Genomic DNA, 27,311 nt, shown 5'->3' on the forward strand with positions numbered 1-27,311 from the left:
GTCCTTGTTCATTTGTCCTTGTGACTCGTTATGTAAACCATTTATCATTGTTCGTTAGTCCTTGTGAGTCGTTGTTTAAACAATTGTACTTGTTCATTAGTCCATGTGACTCGTTGTGTGAACCATTTGTCCTTGTTCATTAGTTCTTGTGGCTCTTTATGTAAACCATTTATCCTTGTTCATTAGTCCTTGTGAGTCGTTGTGTTAAACAATTGTACTTGTTCATTAGTCCATGTGACTCGTTGTGTGAACCATTTGTCCTTGTTCATTAGTCCTTGTGACTCGTTGTGTAAACCATTTATCCTTGTTCATTAATCATTGTGACTCGTTGTGTTAAAACAATTGTACTTGTTCATTAGTCCATGTGACTCGTTGTGTGAACCCTTTGTTCTTGTTCATTAACCCTTGTGGCTCGTTGTGTTTAACAATTTTACTTGTTCCTTAGTCCATGTGACTCGTTGTGTGAACCATTTGTCCTTGTTCATTAGTCCTTGTGACTCGTTGTGTTAAACAATTATACTTGTTTATTAGTCCACGTGACTCGTTGTGTGAACCATTTGTCCTTGTTCATTAGTCCTTGTGACTCGTTATGTAAACCATTTATCCTTGTTCGCTAGTCCTTATGAGTCGTTGTGTTAAACAATTGTACTTGTTCATTAGTCCATGTGACTCGTTGTGTGAACCATTTGTCCTTGTTTATTAATAAATGTGACTCGTTGTGTGAACCATTTGTCCTTGTTCATTAGTCCTTCTGACTCGTTGTGTTAAACAATTGTACTTGTTTATTAGTCCACGTGACACGTTGTGTGAACCATTTGTCCTTGTTCGTCCTTGTGACTCGTTATGTAAACCATTTATCCTTGTTTGTTAGTCCTTAGGAGTCGTTGTGTTAAACAATTGTACTTGTTCATTAGTCCACGTGACTCGTTGTGTGAACCATTTGTCCTTGTTCGCTAGTACTTGTGACTCGTTGTGTAAACCATTTGTCCTTGTTCATTAGTCCATGTGACTCGTTGTGTGAACCCTTTGTTCTTGTTCATTAACCCTTCTGGCTCGTTGTGTTTAAAAATTTTACTTGTTCCTTAGTGCATGTGACTCGTTGTGTGAACCATTTGTCCTTGTTCTTTAGTCTTTGTGACTCGTTGTGTTAAACTTTTGTACTTGTTCATTAGTCCATGTGACTCGTTGTGTGAACCATTTGTCCTTGTTCATTAGTCCTTGTGACTCGTTATGTTAAACAATTGTACTTGTTTATTAGTCCGCGTGACTCGTTGTGTGAACCATTTGTCCTTGTTCATTAGTCCTTGTGACTCGTTGTGTAAACCATTTGTCCTTGTTCATTAGTCCTTGTGACTCGTTGTATTAAAACAGTTGTCCTTGTTCATTAGTCCATGTGACTCGTTGTATGAACCATTTGTCCTTGTTCGTTAGTCCTCGTGACTCGTTGTGCAAACCATTTGTCCTTGTTTATTAATAAATGTGACTCGTTGTGTGAACCATTTGTCCTTCTTCATTAGTACTTGTGACTCGTTGTGTTAAACAATTGTACTTGTTTATTAGTCCACGTGACTCGTTGTGTGAACCATTTGTCCTTGTTTATTAGTCCTTGCTACTCGTTATGTAAACCATTTCTTCTTGTTCGTTAGTCCTTGTGAGTCATTGTGTTAAACAATTGTACTTGTTCATTAGTCCATATGACTCGTTGTGTGAACCATTTGTCCTTGTTTATTAATAAATGTGACTCGTTGTGTGAACCATTTGTCCTTGTTCATTAGTCCTTGTGGCTCGTTATCGAAACCATTTATCCTTGCTCATTAGTCCTTGTGAGTCGCTGTGTTAAACAATTGTACTTGTTCATTAGTCCATGTGACTCATTGTGTGAACCATTTGTCCTTGTTCATTAGTCCTTGTGACTCGTTGTGTAAACCATTTATCCATGTTCATTAATCATTGTGACTCGTTGTGTTAAAACAATTGTACTTGTTCATTAGTCCATGTGACTCGTTGTCTGAACCCTTTGTTCTTGTTCATTAACCCTTGTGGCTCGTTGTGTTTAACAATTTTACTTGTTCCTTAGTCCATGTGACTCGTTGTGTGAACCATTTGTCCTTATTCATTAGTCCTTGTGACTCGTTGTGTTAAACAATTGTACTTGTTCGTTAGTCCATGTGACTCGTTGTGTGAACCATTTGTCCTTGTTCATTAGTCCTTGTGAATCGTTGTGTTAAACAATTGTACTTGTTTAGTCCACGTGACTCGTTGAGTGAACCATTTGTCCTTGTTCATTAGTCCTTGTGACTCGTTATGTAAACCATTTATTATTGTTCGTTAGTCCTTGTGAGTCGTTGTTTAAACAATTGTACTTGTTCATTAGTCCATGTGACTCGTTGTGTGAACCATTTGTCCTTGTTTATTAATAAATGTGACTCGTTGTGTGAACCATTTGTCCTTGTCGTTGTGTGGATTGCCATTCTCTTTTGATTTTGACGTTGATCGGATGATAGAACTTGTTATTGGAGACGTTTGATAACTTGTTCTACGCTTGTCGGCGAGTGGTTTTTGGTTTAAAACTGTCTTTGACTTGGAAAGTTGGCGTTCTTGTGTGCACGACAAGAGCAATTTCGTTCCATAAATGAGACTTATACTTTTGAAAACTCTTCATTAATGTTTTTGAAAGTATTTTGATTTTCAATTTATACAAATGATTTGCCTTTTTACCTTATCTTTGATCTGGAATGTGATGTTCTTGAATACGTAACGAGAACACTTTCGTTCCTTTGATGAGAATATGGTTACATTAAAATTTTATTTAAAACTTTTGGAAGAATTATAATTCTTACGATAAGTAACCTTTTAATGTTTTGGTTACCAACTTTAAAAGTCCAATTTTATTTTATATAACCTTTCATTTCTACTTTCAAGTTTCGAGGACGAAACTTTTTAAAAGGTGGTGTGATTGTAACACCCGCGAATTTCCCATTTTGACATTTAAAATTTATTAAGCCATTTGAATTACTTTATTAAATATTTTTGGAATTGTTCAATTTAATTAATTTTATGTCAAACAAGATTTTTATAAACGTATTATACAAAAGCTCATTTTTATAAAAATACGTACGATTAAATTATATTTTTAAGGCACAATTTATATAATAATATATGTATACGTATTTTTGGTCGGATAATAATGATGACTGTAATAATCATAATCTCCGTCTTAATTTCCGTCTAAACTTTAGACCGTCACATTTCATGTTGTACCTACTTTAATCTGGACCAATTAAAAACCAACAACACATTCAAAATATCTCCTATTATTATTATTATTATTATTATTATTATTATTATTATTATTATTATTATTATTATTATTATTATTATTATTATTATTATTATTATATATATATAGTGTAGTTGGTCGGGATGACCCACCCCCATTTCCCTTCTTCTTTTAAATCAAAGAAACAAAGAATAATAACAAAAACGCAAAGCAGAAGAAAGAACAATCCAACGCCAACCACCATTTCCGCCTCCTTCAACCTCCGTTATCTCCCTCATTTCTCAACCAAATTTAATGATTCTTGCACCATTGGCTTCCTCTCTTCTTCCTCCTCATTTCTAGGTAAGAAAGTCTTATTCTTGTTGAATTTTCGAAATGGGCACCTTATTACAAACCCGGTTTTGTGACCCATGTTACTCGTTTTCCTCCCTTTTTAGTTGAAGACTGATGTTAGGCTCGTGTTTTGGACGTTTTGCTCCGGAATTTGCAAGGATAAAGGTAACGGTGATAGGTTACTCGACAAATGTCGAGAATTTCTGTCTTAGGGGTCGTTTTTATATGTTCTTTTCTGCTAAAGTTCGATTCTTTAACTATCTCATTGGTATGGTGAATTTTCTGTCTTATTTTACTTTCTGAAATGGACTGTCGGTGTTGTGTTGGAACCGTGACAGACGGATTTGGGGTTGTCGATTTGAGTGCAGTTTCCGTCTCAAAAGGACGGGTGTTTACAGCTGCGTTTGTCTGGGTTTTGTCGAGTGTGGCTATGGTAAGGTATGTGGGGTTATCCATGTATAGTCGTGTCTGTTTCCGTCTCGAAATTGCCTTTCATTTCCCGTCTGAAAATGCGCACTACTGGGATGCTCTACTCTATTTGATTCCCGGTTTTCTTAGCTGTCTTCTCGCCCCTCTTTCCTGCCTGTATCTCCATGATTAATATCGTCACACATGTACACTTGATTTTTTCCCGCTTGAAAACCCAGATTTGGGACCATGCTTGCCCCTGTTTTGGGCGCCTGTTTGCAACCCGTTTGGACAGCCGTGAGTGGTGTTTTGGGTGGTATTTTACAAGTTGTTTAGGGGTTGTGTCAGGCTGGTATTTGGGTGGTAAGAATTCGAGTTGTGGGTAATTGCAATCTATCGAATTTCCGTCTCATACATATATAAATACTTGTGCATTTACTCCGTTATTCACCCTTTGATGTTGCAATTTAGAGAAGTTGTGGTGGTTGTGAGGTGATCATGGGGCTGGGCAGGAGCTGGCCGTGGGCTGTGGTGTTGGCCACGGCTGGTTGGACGTGGTGTTGGCCACGCTTAGTGACTTGGGTTGGTCACGGTTAAGGGCGAGAGCATATCCCTTATTTCCCCTTCTCCCACATTTTTGATAAATTGTGGTCACTAACTTGTTTGGGCTTTACATGAGTAAATTATTGGACTTCACATGATCAAATGCTTGGGTTTCACATGATCAACTTGTTGGGCTTCACATGGTTTAATAGTTGGATTTTACATGAGTAATATGTTGGGTTTAATATGTCTTGTTGTTGGACTTAATGTGACTCAATTATTGGGCTTCTTATAGTTTGTTTATTGGGCTCATAAATGGGTCGTCTGGGCTTGGTCACACTTTATTTCGTAAATTTCACATGACGTAAATTATTCATTATCACTCTTTATATTTTACTTAACCGGCATGATAAATTATAAAGTGGAATATTTATTTGCATAAGACAAGTATGAGACATTTATTGTTAATGGGTTACTTGTGAAGAGTCATACTCTTGATAATGCCTTGTATTGTTCTGTTGTGGGAGTCTTGGTCTTATCGGATATTAGGGGTGAGCTATAAGCCCTCTAGTTGCGATAAGATCGTTGGGATTAATGTTCCCATCTGTACTTATGGTGAGATGCAAGCCACAAGTATGAATGTGACATTAAAAGATCCCGTGTCATATGATGTCTGCATGATCATTCCTATCCTTATTGTGACTCGAGTGCGACATTTTACATTGTGTGACTACTTGACATTCCTCATTTATTTGCCCTCGGACATTGGGTCACGGTTAGGTGCCATTGTTTCCGAGTTGGGCTATTTTTCCTTCCGCCTCTTCGGACCGGGGGTCACGGTTAGGTGACAAGGTTAGGTGTTCCATGTTTCGAGTCTTGGATACGATTTGGTATCGTGTGTCGAATCGGGTGTCGTCCATCCCGAGAGTCTGGCCAGGTTTAGACTAGGACCGTATTATGATCGTCGTCCTACCAAGAGGTTGGAGTCTAGAGGGTTTGTCTTGTTTGAGTTCATACTAAGTATATGTCTTTCACTTGTTGAGTCGTGTCCACATGAGTGGGTTGACTTGGTGATTCTATTCCTCGATCGTACATTCATCCTCATGTACCGTGCCTATTCTATTAAGAAAGTATTATGCCTGTTTCATCATGATTGTTCATTATATCTCCTTATTCTTTATAGTTCACATATGTTGCATGATTAATATATTTGATTAAGTGTTGTTTTTACCTGTTTTTCGACATATTGTGGCTGGGAGAACCTTGAGTTACTCCCCACTGACTGTGGCGTTCATGTTTAAATGAATGACAGGTTTGAAGATGCTTACGTGGGGAAGACGTGTGGGCTAGCGAGAACTAAACCCTTGGACCTTAGTTTCTAATTTAGAAACCCTTTATTTGTTTATTCGTGGGATATCTTTTCCCCGCTTTCTAGACTTGGGTTGTAATAACCTAATTTTGTCTATCGTAGTATTTGTTTCATTTCGTTTTTGGCACCCGCGTTTTAATATTTAACTAATAACCTAAAAGTTTTTAAAATCTCACAATTTCCGCTTTAATTTATTAGTTATATGTTTCCGCTTTATCGCGGGGTGTCACAAACATGGTATAACAAAAGACGATTTCAAAAACAAATACAATTTCAGAAAAATGTAGTGTAGATGTTAAAGAGGGCAAACAACAAGAACCATCCCAACCCAAGAACACACAGCACGTACTTGGGACCTAATTCTAAACCGAGAACACACAGCACGGACTTAGAACCGCCTTGTTAGCCAACACCCTAGAACACCAAGGACCACCATTTCCCAAGATCGTCTTGGTTTAAGAAAACACAAGAGCCGAAGCTCTGATACCATTTTGAAGTAAAACGAGAGTGTGGTCCTTAATCAGCCCAAAATAGGCCAAAAAACGCAGCAAAGACGACAACAATTGCAAGGAAATTTAAGACCTTTGAAAATGATGCCAAAATTAACATAAAAATAGACCTAAAACCGGGCTAGGGATAGGACGGTCCCGGAAACCGTTTGGGTTATCATCACCCTCACATTAGCATGAGCAAATGAGAAAGGTATGAAGAGCCACGACCTAAAAACAACAAACCCAACATACGACACAAAACAGGAACAAAATGTCAAATCGAACGATTAAATGCGGATTTTAAACTTCATTGAGACAAATTTTTTTTTGTGTATTTGTATTGTTTTCGGTTTGGATTGTTTTGTGAGGTTTTATTTGAAACATAAAATGAAAGATATGACTTCAACAAGATCACAAAGCATGTTTAAGCCTAGGATAACACTCTTCCAAAGCACTAAGCAAATGGAAAGAGTCATCTCCAAGCACTAAGCAAAGGAGGTCGTTCCAGCACTAAGCAAAGAACTAAACAAGGGTTTTTCAAAAACCTCTTAAATTCATTTTCATAATCTTTAAATCTGAATGTTTACATGGGATAGGTGCTCTTTAAATAGAGGCTCAAAATGAATCTAAACCATCCATCTAAAAAGCTAATCTAAAGGCTACAATTGAAAGCATAAATGGACAAAAGTACAAGTAGATATTTTACACACAAAAGCACAACAAATGGGTCCAAAATAAACAGTATGGCAGCCTGTTTAGGCGTGACAAATGCTGCCCATTTTTGTTGTTTTTGCTTCTTCAATTGCTTTGGCCTTTTGCTTGTACAAAAAGGGGACCATTTGATGTCGCTTTCGAATGGAATCTTTGCAATTTGTGCTCATCTTTTCATCTTGGAAACCGGCTGTTTTAGCTCCAAAATCTCGGTTGCCACATTTGCTTCAAACTCCCTTTGTTGAGAAAAGTTTGTCCTCAAACTTTCGCGGTTAAGAACATTGTAACACCCGCGAATTTCCCATTTTGACATTTAAAATTTATTAAGCCATTTGAATTACTTTATTAAATATTTTTGGAATTGTTCAATTTAATTAATTTTATGTCAAACAAGATTTTTATAAACGTATTATACAAAAGCTCATTTTTATAAAAATACGTACGATTAAATTATATTTTTAAGGCACAATTTATATAATAATATATGTATACGTATTTTTGGTCGGATAATAATGATGACTGTAATAATCATAATCTCCGTCTTAATTTCCGTCTAAACTTTAGACCGTCACATTTCATGTTGTACCTACTTTAATCTGGACCAATTAAAAACCAACAACACATTCAAAATATCTCCTATTATTATTATTATTATTATTATTATTATTATTATTATTATTATTATTATTATTATTATTATTATTATTATTATTATTATTATTATTATTATTATTATTATTATTATTATTATTATTATTATTATTATATATATAGTGTAGTTGGTCGGGATGACCCACCCCCCATTTCCCTTCTTCTTTTCTCGCAGTAAAAAGAAACAATAACAAAAAACGCAAAGAAGAAAACAATCCAACGCCAACCACCATTTCCGCCTCCTTCAACCTCCGTTATCTCCCTCATTTCTCAACCAAATTTAATGATTCTTGCACCATTGGCTTCCTCTCTTCTTCCTCCTCATTTCTAGGTAAGAAAGTCTTATTCTTGTTGAATTTTCGAAATGGGCACCTTATTACAAACCCGGTTTTGTGACCCATGTTACTCGTTTTCCTCCCTTTTTAGTTGAAGACTGATGTTAGGCTCGTGTTTTGGACGTTTTGCTCCGGAATTTGCAAGGATAAAGGTAACGGTGATAGGTTACTCGACAAATGTCGAGAATTTCTGTCTTAGGGGTCGTTTTTATATGTTCTTTTCTGCTAAAGTTCGATTCTTTAACTACCTCATTGGTATGGTGAATTTTCTGTCTTATTTTACTTTCTCAAATGGACTCGGTGTTGTGTTGGAACCGTGATGACGGATTTGGGGTTGTCGATTTGAGTGCGCTTTAGTCTCAAAAGGACGGGTGTTTACAAATGCGTTTATGCAGGTTTTGTCGAGTGTGGCTATGGTAAGGTATGTGGGGTTATCCATGTATAGTCGTGTCTGTTTCCGTCTCGAAATTGCCTTTCATTTCCCGTCTGAAAATGCGCACTACTGGGATGCTCTACTCTATTTGATTCCCGGTTTTCTTAGCTGTCTTCTCGCCCCTCTTTCCTGCCTGTATCTCCATGATTAATATCGTCACACATGTACACTTGATTTTTTCCCGCTTGAAAACCCAGATTTGGAACCATGCTTGCCCCTGTTTTGGGCGCCTGTTTGCAACCCGTTTGGACAGCCGTGAGTGGTGTTTTGGGTGGTATTTTACAGGTTGTTTAGGGGCTGTGTCAGGCTGGTATTTGGGTGGTAAGAATTCGAGTTGTGGGTAATTGCAATCTATCGAATTTCCGTCTCATACATATATAAATACTTGTGCATTTACTCCGTTATTCACCCTTTGATGTTGCAATTTAGAGAAGTTGTGGTGGTTGTGAGGTGATCATGGGGTGGGCAAGGTGGCCGTGGGGCTGTGGTGTTGGCCACGGCTGGTTGGACGTGGTGTTGGCCACGCTTAGTGACTTGGGTTGGTCACGGTTAAGGGCGAGAGCATATCCCTTATTTCCCCTTCTCCCACATTTTTGATAAATTGTGGTCACTAACTTGTTTGGGCTTTACATGAGTAAATTATTGGACTTCACATGATCAAATGCTTGGGTTTCACATGATCAACTTGTTGGGCTTCACATGGTTTAATAGTTGGATTTTACATGAGTAATATGTTGGGTTTAATATGTCTTGTTGTTGGACTTAATGTGACTCAATTATTGGGCTTCTTATAGTTTGTTTATTGGGCTCATAAATGGGTCGTCTGGGCTTGGTCACACTTTATTTCGTAAATTTCACATGACGTAAATTATTCATTATCACTCTTTATATTTTACTTAACCGGCATGATAAATTATAAAGTGGAATATTTATTTGCATAAGACAAGTATGAGACATTTATTGTTAATGGGTTACTTGTGAAGAGTCATACTCTTGATAATGCCTTGTATTGTTCTCATTTGGGAGTCTTGGTCTTATCGGATATTAGGGGTGAGCTATAAGCCCTCTAGTTGCGATAAGATCGTTGGGATTAATGTTCCCATCTGTACTTATGGTGAGATGCAAGCCACAAGTATGAATGTGACATTAAAAGATCCCCGTGTCATATGATGTCTGCATGATCATTCCTATCCTTATTGTGACTCGAGTGCGACATTTTACATTGTGTGACTACTTGACATTCCTCATTTATTTGCCCTCGGACATTGGGTCACGGTTAGGTGCCATTGTTTCCGAGTTGGGCTATTTTTCCTTCCGCCTCTTCGGACCGGGGGTCACGGTTAGGTGACAAGGTTCCGATTTGGGGTTACTCGACTTTCGGGCACGGTTAGGTGTTCCATGTTTCGAGTCTTGGATACGATTTGGTATCGTGTGTCGAATCGGGTGTCGTCCATCCTGAGAGTCTGGCCAGGTTTAGACTAGGACCGTATTATGATCGTCGTCCTACCAAGAGGTTGGAGTCTAGAGGGTTTGTCTTGTTTGAGTTCATACTAAGTATATGTCTTTCACTTGTTGAGTCGTGTCCACATGAGTGGGTTGACTTGGTGATTCTATTCCTCGATCGTACATTCATCCTCATGTACCGTGCCTATTCTATTAAGAAAGTATTATGCCTGTTTCATCATGATTGTTCATTATATCTCCTTATTCTTTATAGTTCACATATGTTGCATGATTAATATATTTGATTAAGTGTTGTTTGTTACCTGTTTTTCGACATATTGTGGCTGGGAGAACCTTGAGTTACTCCCCACTGACTGTGGCGTTCATGTTTACATGAATGACAGGTTTGAAGATGCTTACGTGGGGAAGACGTGTGGGCTAGCGAGAACTAAACCCTTGGACCTTAGTTTCTAATTTAGAAACCCTTTATTTGTTTATTCGTGGGATATCTTTTCCCCGCTTTCTAGACTTGGGTTGTAATAACCTAATTTTGTCTATCGTAGTATTTGTTTCATTTCGTTTTTGGCACCCGCGTTTTAATATTTAACTAATAACCTAAAAGTTTTTAAAATCTCACAATTTCCGCTTTAATTTATTAGTTATATGTTTCCGCTTTATCGCGGGGTGTCACAGTTGGTATCAGAGCATATGTTGCTCCCGACGCACACACGTGTACCCCAAATTTAAACTGAACTTGACCTTGAATAATGAATGAGAGATGGGTAGACTTAAGGACCTAAGGTGGTAGTCTGTGGTGTGTTTGCTCTTTGTTAGGTTCTAACCTGTTTGTGGGTTGTCATTTAATAATTGTTGTGTCCCTGGATCAATGACCGTGAGCTTACCTACATGAAGATCAAGATTTGGTGCCTATTGTCGAGCATTGAAGATTTGTTCAACTTTTGAAGAACGCTTCTTCTCCCTCGGAGTTTTTCCTCCATCTTTATGTACCTTGCCTTGCTCTTTACTTCTTAATGTCTGCTTCTTCTAAACTCTCTTTTCTTATTCCTTGGGAATTCCCCTTGTACCCTCTTAACTTGTGCTTTGTTCCTTGCTTATCCTCCCTTAACACCTTTTGATAGTTCTCTTTCTTTTGTAGGATATTAGCCTTGGTTGAATAATTCGGCTTTTATGGAGTTTGTTTGTATTTGACCAATAACCCTAGTTTTGAGATGTTGTGATGTTAGAAGGCCTTAGGTAATGTGATGAGACATACTTAGTGATTCTTATACCTAGCTCCTTGACCAAGTGAGTATAATTGATTGGTGGAATCCTTGTGTTAGGAATGAGTTGCCTATGTGATTAAAGTTATAGAACTTGGCTTCGTTGTTTATGTTTGGGATTTGAAAGCTTGGTAGGTTGAACGTCGTCACCTTAGGAGTAAACATGAGATAAGTTTAGGATATGAATTTGGAAGGAAACCCATTTTTTTTGTTGTTAATGATCCCGTATAGATTGGTGATGTGATTTGATGTTAGTTGTTCCTTAATAATTTTGTTGAGAAGTCTTCGTTAATTCATTTTTGGTTTTTAAAAACATTGAGGTTGTGTCAAGTACTTGAGATAAAATGGTGCTTTTATACTTGAGTGGTAGATTTGCTTTAGAGAAATCCTAACATGTGATGGGATAGGTGAACGAAGAGTCTAACCAATTTATCAACCCTTAAGTGAGCGTTTGTTTTTACCTTGACCCTTGTTTTGGTATTTGGTTGTTTTGTTATGGAGGCATAATACCCTAATAGGCGTGACCTTGTTAGAGAGAACCTTAAGTCTTAGGAAGCGTATGGTTTAAGCCTTAAAATCCTCCTTCGTGCCATTAATCGTTTTCCTTCATTTCATTCATGCCTTTGTTGGATTTGGTTCTTATAAGTATAAAAGTTTACTCGTTATTTCCTTGTCTTGAATACCTCCCTGATTCTAATATCTCTTACTGGTCGTTAACTAGTTATCTTTATGATTCGACTCTTTTAGTCTCACATCTTGACATGTTCATATATCCCTTTTGGAATTTCCTATCATTTCCTGACCTGGTTATTACTCTTTGTTTCTTTAGTGGAGTGATGGCATTGTTGGCTACATTGTAGAGTGAGTGAGATGCTCTTTGAGAATTCTTTGTGGGTCTCGTTTTCGTCGAAGTTGGATTAGTAGAACTTAAGTTAGGTTGAGTAGGAAAATTCGTATGAGATACCTATTTAACTTTTTGGTTGGTGATCTTTATAATTTGGGGAAAGTGATCATCTATGCTTGTGAATTCGGGTGTGAATAAGATTTTTTTTGGAGTGTTAGAAATGTATAAAGAACTTGGGATTATGATCTTTGATTAAGGATTTTACCATAGTGAGAACTCCTAGTGGTCGATAGTTGGTTATGAGTGTAACTCTTTTAGTAGTTTTGATCCTGATCCTATGGAAGTTGTTTGTAGATGTTTGAGGGTTTGGAGTGATGAGATTACACTTATAGTAGAGTACTTGGTCTCAAGGAATAGCTTAAGATGAAGTAACATGAGTGATTTGGGGAGATTCTTGGGAGTGTTGTGATTATAAGTTTTATTACTAGGAGGTTTTCAGAATCATTTGGGGAGATTCTTGGCATTTCCTCGTTGTCTAATTTCCCTTTCTCCTTGATCATAAGCGTTACCATCCATACCTCCTTTCCTCGCTTCATCTTGCTCCTCCCTTAAGTTTGATGCTAGTGGCCTATAAAAACTCTGTCTTTGACATCCTTGTTAGATTGACTTCAATTCTTGCTCTATGAAATTCGTCGTAGCTCTTTTGATTAGTTGAGTTTGAGTCCCGTTAGCATACTTGTATCTATGATATCTAAGTTACTTTTCTTTCGTCCAATTTCTAAACCTTCAAGTTACCAGTTTCGATTCGTTGTTAAAAGTTGATATTACTTTTGAAAAACCTTACCTATTTTAAGGATTTGAAAATGAAAATTTGATTTAATTCCATAACTGTCCCTTGAGCGTGGACTTCTTTACATGATTTTAATTGCTGAACCCGAGATTTCTTTAAATTTTATCCAATTTCTGTTAACTTTGACCTATTTATGATTTCTTTGTCAAAGTATAATGTTATATTTCAGGAACTTGATTCCTTTTTGAGTTTATAAGTGAAATCTTCATTTCTATTTGGACTTTTGCAAAGGAAAATTTGAGTGGATTGCCATTCTCTTTTGATTTTGACGTTGATCGGATGATAGAACTTGTTATTGGAGACGTTTGATAACTTGTTCTACGCTTGTCGGCGAGTGGTTTTTGGTTTAAAACTGTCTTTGACTTGGAAAGTTGGCGTTCTTGTGTGCACGACAAGAGCAATTTCGTTCCATAAATGAGACTTATACTTTTGAAAACTCTTCATTAATGTTTTTGAAAGTATTTTGATTTTCAATTTATACAAATGATTTGCCTTTTTACCTTATCTTTGATCTGGAATGTGATGTTCTTGAATACGTAACGAGAACACTTTCGTTCCTTTGATGAGAATATGGTTCTGTCGAAAATTTTATTTAAAACTTTTGGAAGAATTATAATTCTTACGATAAGTAACCTTTTAATGTTTTGGTTACCAACTTTAAAAGTCCAATTTTATTTTATATAACCTTTCATTTCTACTTTCAAGTTTCGAGGACGAAACTTTTTAAAAGGTGGTGTGATTGTAACACCCGCGAATTTCCCATTTTGACATTTAAAATTTATTAAGCCATTTGAATTACTTTATTAAATATTTTTGGAATTGTTCAATTTAATTAATTTTATGTCAAACAAGATTTTTATAAACGTATTATACAAAAGCTCATTTTTATAAAAATACGTACGATTAAATTATATTTTTAAGGCACAATTTATATAATAATATATGTATACGTATTTTTGGTCGGATAATAATGATGACTGTAATAATCATAATCTCCGTCTTAATTTCCGTCTAAACTTTAGACCGTCACATTTCATGTTGTACCTACTTTAATCTGGACCAATTAAAAACCAACAACACATTCAAAATATCTCCTATTATTATTATTATTATTATTATTATTATTATTATTATTATTATTATTATTATTATTATTATTATTATTATTATTATTATATATATATAGTGTAGTTGGTCGGGATGACCCACCCCCCATTTCCCTTCTTCTTTTCTGCGTAAAACAGCAATAATAACAAAACGCAAAGAAAGAAGAAAAACAATCCAACGCCAACCACCATTTCCGCCTCCTTCAACCTCCGTTATCTCCCTCATTTCTCAACCAAATTTAATGATTCTTGCACCATTGGCTTCCTCTCTTCTTCCTCCTCATTTCTAGGTAAGAAAGTCTTATTCTTGTTGAATTTTCGAAATGGGCACCTTATTACAAACCCGGTTTTGTGACCCATGTTACTCGTTTTCCTCCCTTTTTAGTTGAAGACTGATGTTAGGCTCGTGTTTTGGACGTTTTGCTCCGGAATTTGCAAGGATAAAGGTAACGGTGATAGGTTACTCGACAAATGTCGAGAATTTCTGTCTTAGGGTCGTTTTTATATGTTCTTTTACTCGCTAAAGTTCGATTCTTTAACTATCTCATTGGTATGGTGAATTTTCTGTCTTATTTTACTTTCTGAAATGGACTGTCGGTGTTGTGTTGGAACCGTGATGACGGATTTGGGGTTGTCGATTTGAGTGCGTTTCCGTCTCAAAAGGACGGTGTTTACAGTGCGTTTGTCCGGTTTTGTCGAGTGTGGCTATGGTAAGGTATGTGGGGTTATCCATGTATAGTCGTGTCTGTTTTCCGTCTCGAAATTGCCTTTCATTTCCCGTCTGAAAATGCGCACTACTGGGATGCTCTACTCTATTTGATTCCCGGTTTTCTTAGCTGTCTTCTCGCCCCTCTTTCCTGCCTGTATCTCCATGATTAATATCGTCACACATGTACACTTGATTTTTTCCCGCTTGAAAACCCGTTTGGGACCATGCTTGCCCCTGTTTTGGGCGCCTGTTTGCAACCCGTTTGGACAGCCGTGAGTGGTGTTTTGGGTGGTATTTTACAAGTTGTTTAGGGGTTGTGTCAGGCTGGTATTTGGGTGGTAAGAATTCGAGTTGTGGGTAATTGCAATCTATCGAATTTCCGTCTCATACATATATAAATACTTGTGCATTTACTCCGTTATTCACCCTTTGATGTTGCAATTTAGAGAAGTTGTGGTGGTTGTGAGGTGATCATGGGGTCAAGGGCGGGAGCTGGCCGTGGGCTGTGGTGTTGGCCACGGCTGGTTGGACGTGGTGTTGGCCACGCTTAGTGACTTGGGTTGGTCACGGTTAAGGGCGAGAGCATATCCCTTATTTCCCCTTCTCCCACATTTTTGATAAATTGTGGTCACTAACTTGTTTGGGCTTTACATGAGTAAATTATTGGACTTCACATGATCAAATGCTTGGGTTTCACATGATCAACTTGTTGGGCTTCACATGGTTTAATAGTTGGATTTTACATGAGTAATATGTTGGGTTTAATATGTCTTGTTGTTGGACTTAATGTGACTCAATTATTGGGCTTCTTATAGTTTGTTTATTGGGCTCATAAATGGGTCGTCTGGGCTTGGTCACACTTTATTTCGTAAATTTCACATGACGTAAATTATTCATTATCACTCTTTATATTTTACTTAACCGGCATGATAAATTATAAAGTGGAATATTTATTTGCATAAGACAAGTATGAGACATTTATTGTTAATGGGTTACTTGTGAAGAGTCATACTCTTGATAATGCCTTGTATTGTTCTCGTTGGGAGTCTTGGTCTTATCGGATATTAGGGGTGAGCTATAAGCCCTCTAGTTGCGATAAGATCGTTGGGATTAATGTTCCCATCTGTACTTATGGTGAGATGCAAGCCACAAGTATGAATGTGACATTAAAAGATCCCGTGTCATATGATGTCTGCATGATCATTCCTATCCTTATTGTGACTCGAGTGCGACATTTTACATTGTGTGACTACTTGACATTCCTCATTTATTTGCCCTCGGACATTGGGTCACGGTTAGGTGCCATTGTTTCCGAGTTGGGCTATTTTTCCTTCCGCCTCTTCGGACCGGGGGTCACGGTTAGGTGACAAGGTTAGGTGTTCCATGTTTCGAGTCTTGGATACGATTTGGTATCGTGTGTCGAATCGGGTGTCGTCCATCCCGAGAGTCCGGCCGGGTTTAGACTAGGACCGTATTATGATCGTCGTCCTACCAAGAGGTTGGAGTCTAGAGGGTTTGTCTTGTTTGAGTTCATACTAAGTATATGTCTTTCACTTGTTGAGTCGTGTCCACATGAGTGGGTTGACTTGGTGATTCTATTCCTCGATCGTACATTCATCCTCATGTACCGTGCCTATTCTATTAAGAAAGTATTATGCCTGTTTCATCATGATTGTTCATTATATCTCCTTATTCTTTATAGTTCACATATGTTGCATGATTAATATATTTGATTAAGTGTTGTTTTTACCTGTTTTTCGACATATTGTGGCTGGGAGAACCTTGAGTTACTCCCCACCGATCGTGCGTTCATGTTTAAATGAATGACAGGTTTGAAGATGCTTACGTGGGGAAGACGTGTGGGCTAGCGAGAACTAAACCCTTGGACCTTAGTTTCTAATTTAGAAACCCTTTATTTGTTTATTCGTGGGATATCTTTTCCCCGCTTTCTAGACTTGGGTTGTAATAACCTAATTTTGTCTATCGTAGTATTTGTTTCATTTCGTTTTTGGCACCCGCGTTTTAATATTTAACTAATAACCTAAAAGTTTTTAAAATCTCACAATTTCCGCTTTAATTTATTAGTTATATGTTTCCGCTTTATCGCGGGGTGTCACAAACATGGTATAACAAAAGACGATTTCAAAAACAAATACAATTTCAGAAAAATGTAGTGTAGATGTTAAAGAGGGCAAACAACAAGAACCATCCCAACCCAAGAACACACAAAGACGTACTTGGGACCTAATTCTAAACCGAGAACACACAAAGACGGACTTAGAACCGCCTTGTTAGCCAACACCCTAGAACACCAAGGACCACCATTTCCCAAGATCGTCTTGGTTTAAGAAAACACAAGAGCCGAAGCTCTGATACCATTTTGAAGTAAAACGAGAGTGTGGTCCTTAATCAGCCCAAAATAGGCCAAAAACGCAAAGAAAGACGACAACAATTGCAAGGAAATTTAAGACCTTTGAAAATGATGCCAAAATTAACATAAAAATAGACCTAAAACCGGGCTAGGGATAGGACGGTCCCGGAAACCGTTTGGGTTATCATCACCCTCACATTAGCATGAGCAAATGAGAAAGGTATGAAGAGCCACGACCTAAAAACAACAAACCCAACATACGACACAAAACAGGAACAAAATGTCAAATCGAACAATCAGACGGATTTTGTTTAAACTTCAATAGACAGTTTGTTTTTGTGTATTTGTATTGTTTTCGGTTTGGATTGTTTTGTGAGGTTTTATTTGAAACATAAAATGAAAGATATGACTTCAACAAGATCACAAAGCATGTTTAAGCCTAGGATAACACTCTTCCAAAGCACTAAGCAAATGGAAAGAGTCATCTCCAAGCACTAAGCAAAGGAGGTCGTTCCAGCACTAAGCAAAGAACTAAACAAGGGTTTTTCAAAAACCTCTTAAATTCATTTTCATAATCTTCAAATCTGAATGTTTACATGGGATAGGTGCTCTTTAAATAGAGGCTCAAAATGAATCTAAACCATCCATCTAAAAAGCTAATCTAAAGGCTACAATTGAAAGCATAAATGGACAAAAGTACAAGTAGATATTTTACACACAAAAGCACAACAAATGGGTCCAAAATAAACAGTATGGCAGCCTGTTTAGGCGTGACAAATGCTGCCCATTTTTGTTGTTTTTGCTTCTTCAATTGCTTTGGCCTTTTGCTTGTACAAAAAGGGGACCATTTGATGTCGCTTTCGAATGGAATCTTTGCAATTTGTGCTCATCTTTTCATCTTGAAACCTACTGTTTTAGCTCCAAAATCTCGGTTGCCACATTTGCTTCAAACTCCCTTTGTTGAGAAAAGTTTGTCCTCAAACTTTCGCGGTTAAGAACATTGTAACACCCGCGAATTTCCCATTTTGACATTTAAAATTTATTAAGCCATTTGAATTACTTTATTAAATATTTTTGGAATTGTTCAATTTAATTAATTTTATGTCAAACAAGATTTTTATAAACGTATTATACAAAAGCTCATTTTTATAAAAATACGTACGATTAAATTATATTTTTAAGGCACAATTTATATAATAATATATGTATACGTATTTTTGGTCGGATAATAATGATGACTGTAATAATCATAATCTCCGTCTTAATTTCCGTCTAAACTTTAGACCGTCACATTTCATGTTGTACCTACTTTAACTGACCAATTAAAAACCAACAACACATTCAAAATATCTCCTATTATTATTATTATTATTATTATTATTATTATTATTATTATTATTATTATTATTATTATTATTATTATTATTATTATTATTATTATTATATATATATAGTGTAGTTGGTCGGGATGACCCACCCCCCATTTCCCTTCTTCTTTTAAATCGCGTAAAACAAAGAATAATAACAAAAAAACGCAAAGCGAAATAATCCAACGCCAACCACCATTTCCGCCTCCTTCAACCTCCGTTATCTCCCTCATTTCTCAACCAAATTTAATGATTCTTGCACCATTGGCTTCCTCTCTTCTTCCTCCTCATTTCTAGGTAAGAAAGTCTTATTCTTGTTGAATTTTCGAAATGGGCACCTTATTACAAACCCGGTTTTGTGACCCATGTTACTCGTTTTCCTCCCTTTTTAGTTGAAGACTGATGTTAGGCTCGTGTTTTGGACGTTTTGCTCCGGAATTTGCAAGGATAAAGGTAACGGTGATAGGTTACTCGACAAATGTCGAGAATTTCTGTCTTAGGGGTCGTTTTTATATGTTCTTTTCTGCTAAAGTTCGATTCTTTAACTATCTCATTGGTATGGTGAATTTTCTGTCTTATTTTACTTTCTGAAATGGACTGTCGGTGTTGTGTTGGAACCGTGATAGACGGATTTGGGGTTGTCGATTTGAGTGCAGTTTCCGTCTCAAAAGGACGGGTGTTTACAACAAGCGTTTGTCCGGGTTTTGTCGAGTGTGGCTATGGTAAGGTATGTGGGGTTATCCATGTATAGTCGTGTCTGTTTCCGTCTCGAAATTGCCTTTCATTTCCGTCCGAAAATGCGCACTCTTTGGGATGCTCTACTCTATTTGATTCCCGGTTTTCTTAGTGTCTTCTCGCCCCTCTTTCCCCCGTATCTCCATGATTAATATCGTCACACATGTACACTTGATTTTTTCCCGCTTGAAAACCCAGATTTGGGACCATGCTTGCCCCTGTTTTGGGCGCCTGTTTGCAACCCGTTTGGACAGCCGTGAGTGGTGTTTTGGGTGGTATTTTACAAGTTGTTTAGGGGTTGTGTCAGGCTGGTATTTGGGTGGTAAGAATTCGAGTTGTGGGTAATTGCAATCTATCGAATTTCCGTCTCATACATATATAAATACTTGTGCATTTACTCCGTTATTCACCCTTTGATGTTGCAATTTAGAGAAGTTGTGGTGGTTGTGAGGTGATCATGGGGGGCAAGGGCGGGGAGCTGGCCGTGGGCTGTGGTGTTGGCCACGGCTGGTTGGACGTGGTGTTGGCCACGCTTAGTGACTTGGGTTGGTCACGGTTAAGGGCGAGAGCATATCCCTTATTTCCCCTTCTCCCACATTTTTGATAAATTGTGGTCACTAACTTGTTTGGGCTTTACATGAGTAAATTATTGGACTTCACATGATCAAATGCTTGGGTTTCACATGATCAACTTGTTGGGCTTCACATGGTTTAATAGTTGGATTTTACATGAGTAATATGTTGGGTTTAATATGTCTTGTTGTTGGACTTAATGTGACTCAATTATTGGGCTTCTTATAGTTTGTTTATTGGGCTCATAAATGGGTCGTCTGGGCTTGGTCACACTTTATTTCGTAAATTTCACATGACGTAAATTATTCATTATCACTCTTTATATTTTACTTAACCGGCATGATAAATTATAAAGTGGAATATTTATTTGCATAAGACAAGTATGAGACATTTATTGTTAATGGGTTACTTGTGAAGAGTCATACTCTTGATAATGCCTTGTATTGTTCTGTTGTGGGAGTCTTGGTCTTATCGGATATTAGGGGTGAGCTATAAGCCCTCTAGTTGCGATAAGATCGTTGGGATTAATGTTCCCATCTGTACTTATGGTGAGATGCAAGCCACAAGTATGAATGTGACATTAAAAGATCCCGTGTCATATGATGTCTGCATGATCATTCCTATCCTTATTGTGACTCGAGTGCGACATTTTACATTGTGTGACTACTTGACATTCCTCATTTATTTGCCCTCGGACATTGGGTCACGGTTAGGTGCCATTGTTTCCGAGTTGGGCTATTTTTCCTTCCGCCTCTTCGGACCGGGGGTCACGGTTAGGTGACAAGGTTAGGTGTTCCATGTTTCGAGTCTTGGATACGATTTGGTATCGTGTGTCGAATCGGGTGTCGTCCATCCCGAGAGTCCGCCAGGTTTAGACTAGGACCGTATTATGATCGTCGTCCTACCAAGAGGTTGGAGTCTAGAGGGTTTGTCTTGTTTGAGTTCATACTAAGTATATGTCTTTCACTTGTTGAGTCGTGTCCACATGAGTGGGTTGACTTGGTGATTCTATTCCTCGATCGTACATTCATCCTCATGTACCGTGCCTATTCTATTAAGAAAGTATTATGCCTGTTTCATCATGATTGTTCATTATATCTCCTTATTCTTTATAGTTCACATATGTTGCATGATTAATATATTTGATTAAGTGTTGTTTTTACCTGTTTTTCGACATATTGTGGTGGGAGAACTTGAGTTACTCCCCACTGACGTATGCGTTCATGTTTACATGAATGACAGGTTTGAAGATGCTTACGTGGGGAAGACGTGTGGGCTAGCGAGAACTAAACCCTTGGACCTTAGTTTCTAATTTAGAAACCCTTTATTTGTTTATTCGTGGGATATCTTTTCCCCGCTTTCTAGACTTGGGTTGTAATAACCTAATTTTGTCTATCGTAGTATTTGTTTCATTTCGTTTTTGGCACCCGCGTTTTAATATTTAACTAATAACCTAAAAGTTTTTAAAATCTCACAATTTCCGCTTTAATTTATTAGTTATATGTTTCCGCTTTATCGCGGGGTGTCACAAACATGGTATAACAAAAGACGATTTCAAAAACAAATACAATTTCAGAAAAATGTAGTGTAGATGTTAAAGAGGGCAAACAACAAGAACCATCCCAACCCAAGAACACACAGCAGCACGTACTTGGGACCTAATTCTAAACCGAGAACACACAGCACGGACTTAGAACCGCCTTGTTAGCCAACACCCTAGAACACCAAGGACCACCATTTCCCAAGATCGTCTTGGTTTAAGAAAACACAAGAGCCGAAGCTCTGATACCATTTTGAAGTAAAACGAGAGTGTGGTCCTTAATCAGCCCAAAATAGGCCAAAAAACGCAGCAAAGACGACAACAATTGCAAGGAAATTTAAGACCTTTGAAAATGATGCCAAAATTAACATAAAAATAGACCTAAAACCGGGCTAGGGATAGGACGGTCCCGTAAACCGTTTGGGTTATCATCACCCTCACATTAGCATGAGCAAATGAGAAAGGTATGAAGAGCCACGACCTAAAAACAACAAACCCAACATACGACACAAAACAGAACAAAATGTCAAATCGAACAACAGACGGACTTTGTTTAAACTTCATTTGAGACAAATTGTTTTTGTGTATTTGTATTGTTTTCGGTTTGGATTGTTTTGTGAGGTTTTATTTGAAACATAAAATGAAAGATATGACTTCAACAAGATCACAAAGCATGTTTAAGCCTAGGATAACACTCTTCCAAAGCACTAAGCAAATGGAAAGAGTCATCTCCAAGCACTAAGCAAAGGAGGTCGTTCCAGCACTAAGCAAAGAACTAAACAAGGGTTTTTCAAAAACCTCTTAAATTCATTTTCATAATCTTCAAATCTGAATGTTTACATGGGATAGGTGCTCTTTAAATAGAGGCTCAAAATGAATCTAAACCATCCATCTAAAAAGCTAATCTAAAGGCTACAATTGAAAGCATAAATGGACAAAAGTACAAGTAGTTATTTTACACACAAAAGCACAACAAATGGGTCCAAAATAAACAGTATGGCAGCCTGTTTAGGCGTGACAAATGCTGCCCATTTTTGTTGTTTTTGCTTCTTCAATTGCTTTGGCCTTTTGCTTGTACAAAAAGGGGACCATTTGATGTCGCTTTCGAATGGAATCTTTGCAATTTGTGCTCATCTTTTCATCTTGGAAACCGGCTGTTTTAGCTCCAAAATCTCGGTTGCCACATTTGCTTCAATTAGTCCTTGTGACTCGTTGTGTAAACCATTTATCCTTGTTCATTAATCATTGTGACTCGTTGTGTTAAAACAATTGTACTTGTTCATTAGTCCATGTGACTCGTTGTGTGAACCCTTTGTTCTTGTTCATTAACCCTTGTGGCTCGTTGTGTTTAACAATTTTACTTGTTCCTTAGTCCATGTGACTCGTTGTGTGAACCATTTGTCCTTGTTCATTAGTCCTTGTGACTCGTTGTGTTAAACAATTGTACTTGTTTATTAGTCCACGTGACTCGTTGTGTGAACCATTTGTCCTTTTCCGTTAGTCCTTGTGACTCGTTGTGCAAACCATTTGTCCTTGTTTATTAATAAATGTGACTCGTTGTGTGAACCATTTGTCCTTGTTCATTAGTCCTTGTGACTCGTTGTGTTAAACAATTGTACTTGTTTATTAGTCCACGTGAGTCGTTGTGTGAACCATTTGTCCTTGTTTATTAGTCCTTGTGACTGGTTATGTAAACCATTTATCCTTGTTCGTTAGTCCTTGTGAGTCGTTGTGTTAAACAATTGTACTTGTTCATTGGTCCATGTGACTCGTTGTGTGAACCATTTGTCCTTGTTTATTAATAAATGTGACTCGTTGTGTGAACCATTTGTCCTTGTTCATTAGTCCTTCTGACTCGTTGTGTTAAACAATTGTACTTGTTTATTAGTCCACGTGACTCGTTGTGTGAACCATTTGTCCTTGTTCATTAGTCTTTGTGACTCGTTATGTAAACCATTTATCCTTGTTCGTTAGTCCTTGTGAGTCGTTGTATTAAACAATTGTACTTGTTCATTAGTCCACGTGACTCGTTGTGTGAACCATTTGTCCTTGTTCGCTAGTACTTGTGACTCGTTGTGTAAACCATTTGTCCTTGTTCATTAGTCCTTGTGACTCGTTGTGTTTAAACAATTGTACTTGTTCATTAGTCCATGTGACTCGTTGTGTGAACCCTTTGTACTTGTTCATTAACCCTTCTGGCTCGTTGTGTTTAAAAATTTTACTTGTTCCTTAGTGCATGTGACTCGTTGTGTGAACCATTTGTTCTTGTTCATTAGTCCTTGTGACTCGTTGTGTTAAACAATTGTACTTGTTCATTAGTCCATGTGACTCGTTGTGTGAACCATTTGTCTTTGTTCATTAGTCCTTGTGACTTGTGTGTTAAACAATTGTACTTGTTTATTAGTCCACGTGACTCGTTGTGTGAACCATTTGACTTTGTTCATTAGTCCTTGTGACTCGTTGTGTAAACCATTTGTCCTTGTTCATTAGTCCATGTGACTCGTTGTATTAAAACAATTGTCCTTGTTCATTAGTCCATGTGACTCGTTGTATGAACCATTTGTCCTTGTTTATTAATAAATGTGACTCGTTGTGTGAACCATTTGTCCTTGTTCATTAGTTCTTGTGGCTCTTTATGTAAACCATTTATCCTTGTTCATTGGTCCTTGTGAGTCGTTGTGTTAAACAATTGTACTTGTTCATTAGTCCATGTGACTCGTTGTGTGAACCATTTGTCCTTGTTCATTAGTCCTTGTGACTCGTTGTGTAAACCATTTATCCTTGTTCATTAATCATTGTGACTCGTTGTGTTAAAACAATTGTACTTGTTCATTAGTCCATGTGACTCGTTGTGTGAACCCTTTGTTCTTGTTCATTAACCCTTGTGGCTCGTTGTGTTTAACAATTTTACTTGTTCCTTAGTCCATGTGACTCGTTGTGTGAACCATTTGTGCTTGTTCATTAGTCCTTGCGACTCGTTGTGTTAAACAATTGTACTTGTTTATTAGTCCACGTGACTCGTTGTGTGAACCATTTGTCCTTGTTCATTAGTCCTTGTGACTCGTTATGTAAACCATTTATCCTTGTTCGTTAGTCCTTGTGAGTCGTTGTGTTAAACAATTGTACTTGTTCATTAGTCCATGTGACTCGTTGTGTGAACCATTTGTCCTTGTTTATTAATAAATGTGACTCGTTGTGTGAACCATTTGTCCTGGTTCATTAGTCCTTCTGACTCGTTGTGTTAAACAATTGTACTTGTTTATTAGTCCACGTGACTCGTTGTGTGAACCATTTGTCCTTGTTCATTAGTCCTTGTGACTCGTTATGTAAACCATTTATCCTTGTTCGTTAGTCCTTGTGAGTCGTTGTGTTAAACAATTGTACTTGTTCATTAGTCCATGTGACTCGTTGTGTGAACCATTTGTCCTTGTTCATTAGTCCTTGTGACTCGTTGTGTAAACCATTTATCCTTGTTCATTAATCATTGTGACTCGTTGTGTTAAAACAATTGTACTTGTTCATTAGTCCATGTGACTCGTTGTGTGAACCCTTTGTTCTTGTTCATTAACCCTTGTGGTACGTTGTGTTTAACAATTTTTACTTGTTCCTTAGTCCATGTGACTCGTTGTGTGAACCATTTGTCCTTGTTCATTAGTCCTTGTGACTCGTTGTGTTAAACAATTGTACTTGTTTATTAGTCCACGTGACTCGTTGTGTGAACCATTTGTCCTTTTCCGTTAGTCCTCGTGACTCGTTGTGCAAACCATTTGTCCTTGTTTATTAATAAATGTGACTCGTTGTGTGAACCATTTGTCCTTGTTGATTAGTCCTTGTGACACGTTGTGTTAAACAATTGTACTTGTTTATTAGTCCACGGGAGTCGTTGTGTGAACCATTTGTCCTTGTTTATTAGTCCTTGTGACTGGTTATGTAAACCATTTATCCTTGTTCGTTAGTCCTTGTGAGTCGTTGTGTTAAACAATTGTACTTGTTCATTGGTCCATGTGACTCGTTGTGTGAACCATTTGTCCTTGTTTATTAATAAATGTGACTCATTGTGTGAACCATTTGTCTTTGTTCGTTAGTCCTTGTGACTTGTGTGTTAAACAATTGTACTTGTTTATTAGTCCACGTGACTCGTTGTGTGAACCATTTGACTTTGTTCATTAGTCCTTGTGACTTGTTGTGTAAACCATTTGTCCTTGTTCATTAGTCCATGTGACTCGTTGTATTAAAACAATTGTCCTTGTTCATTGGTCCATGTGACTCGTTGTATGAACCATTTGTCCTTGTTTATTAATAAATGTGACTCGTTGTGTGAACCATTTGTCCTTGTTCATTAGTTCTTGTGGCTCTTTATGTAAACCATTTATCCTTGTTCATTGGTCCTTGTGAGTCGTTGTGTTAAACAATTGTACTTGTTCATTAGTCCATGTGACTCGTTGTGTGAACCATTTGTCCTTGTTCATTAGTCCTTGTGACTCGTTGTGTAAACCATTTATCCTTGTTCATTAATCATTGTGACTCGTTGTGTTAAAACAATTGTACTTGTTCATTAGTCCATGTGACTCGTTGTGTGAACCCTTTGTTCTTGTTCATTAACCCTTGTGGCTCGTTGTGTTTAACAATTTTACTTGTTCCTTAGTCCATGTGACTCGTTGTGTGAACCATTTGTGCTTGTTCATTAGTCCTTGCGACTCGTTGTGTTAAACAATTGTACTTGTTTATTAGTCCACGTGACTCGTTGTGTGAACCATTTGTCCTTGTTCATTAGTCCTTGTGACTCGTTATGTAAACCATTTATCCTTGTTCGTTAGTCCTTGTGAGTCGTTGTGTTAAACAATTGTACTTGTTCATTAGTCCATGTGACTCGTTGTGTGAACCATTTGTCCTTGTTTATTAATAAATGTGACTCGTTGTGTGAACCATTTGTCCTGGTCATTAGTCCTTCTGACTTGTTGTGTTAAACAATTGTACTTGTTTATTAGTCCACGTGACTCGTTGTGTGAACCATTTGTCCTTGTTCATTAGTCCTTGTGACTCGTTATGTAAACCATTTATCCTTGTTCGTTAGTCCTTGTGAGTCGTTGTGTTAAACAATTGTACTTGTTCATTAGTCCATGTGACTCGTTGTGTGAACCATTTGTCCTTGTTCATTAGTCCTTGTGACTCGTTGTGTAAACCATTTATCCTTGTTCATTAAGCATTGTGACTCGTTGTGTTAAAACAATTGTACTTGTTCATTAGTCCATGTGACTCGTTGTGTGAACCCTTTGTTCTTGTTCATTAACCCTTGTGGTACGTTGTGTTTAACAATTTTTACTTGTTCCTTAGTCCATGTGACTCGTTGTGTGAACCATTTGTCCTTGTTCATTAGTCCTTGTGACTCGTTGTGTTAAACAATTGTACTTGTTTATTAGTCCACGTGACTCGTTGTGTGAACCATTTGTCCTTTTTCGTTAGTCCTCGTGACTCGTTGTGCAAACCATTTGTCCTTGTTTATTAATAAATGTGACTCGTTGTGTGAACCATTTGTCCTTGTTGATTAGTCCTTGTGACACGTTGTGTTAAACAATTGTACTTGTTTATTAGTCCACGTGAGTCGTTGTGTGAACCATTTGTCCTTGTTTATTAGTCCTTGTGACTGGTTATGTAAACCATTTATCCTTGTTCGTTAGTCCTTGTGAGTCGTTGTGTTAAACAATTGTACTTGTTCATTGGTCCATGTGACTCGTTGTGCAAACCATTTGTCCTTGTTTATTAATAAATGTGACTCGTTGTGTGAACCATTTGTCCTTGTTGATTAGTCCTTGTGACACGTTGTGTTAAACAATTGTACTTGTTTATTAGTCCACGTGAGTCGTTGTGTGAACCATTTGTCCTTGTTTATTAGTCCTTGTGACTGGTTATGTAAACCATTTATCCTTGTTCGTTAGTCC

General features: G+C 37.5%; 4 long non-coding RNA genes across 4 annotated transcripts; all 4 read left to right on the forward strand.

The window, feature by feature from the left end:
• The first annotated feature begins 3,520 nt into the window (after positions 1-3,520).
• LOC141598506 (uncharacterized) lies at positions 3,521-6,030 on the forward strand. The gene is made up of 3 exons (XR_012523565.1): positions 3,521-3,622; positions 3,718-3,778; positions 5,877-6,030. It is a non-coding gene; the product is annotated as an uncharacterized LOC141598506 (long non-coding RNA).
• A 1,985-nt stretch (positions 6,031-8,015) lies between these two features.
• Positions 8,016-10,555, forward strand: LOC141598507 (uncharacterized). Its single transcript, XR_012523566.1, has 3 exons — positions 8,016-8,117; positions 8,213-8,273; positions 10,402-10,555. It is a non-coding gene; the product is annotated as an uncharacterized LOC141598507 (long non-coding RNA).
• Positions 10,556-14,265: 3,710 nt separating this feature from the next.
• On the forward strand, positions 14,266-16,770 carry LOC141598508 (uncharacterized). The gene is made up of 3 exons (XR_012523567.1): positions 14,266-14,367; positions 14,463-14,523; positions 16,617-16,770. It is a non-coding gene; the product is annotated as an uncharacterized LOC141598508 (long non-coding RNA).
• Positions 16,771-18,719: 1,949 nt separating this feature from the next.
• On the forward strand, positions 18,720-21,228 carry LOC141598509 (uncharacterized). The gene is made up of 3 exons (XR_012523568.1): positions 18,720-18,821; positions 18,917-18,977; positions 21,075-21,228. It is a non-coding gene; the product is annotated as an uncharacterized LOC141598509 (long non-coding RNA).
• The last annotated feature ends 6,083 nt before the right edge of the window (positions 21,229-27,311 follow it).

Source organism: Silene latifolia, chromosome 9 (genome assembly GCF_048544455.1).
Source record: "Silene latifolia isolate original U9 population chromosome 9, ASM4854445v1, whole genome shotgun sequence".
Classification (NCBI taxonomy): domain Eukaryota; kingdom Viridiplantae; phylum Streptophyta; class Magnoliopsida; order Caryophyllales; family Caryophyllaceae; genus Silene; species Silene latifolia.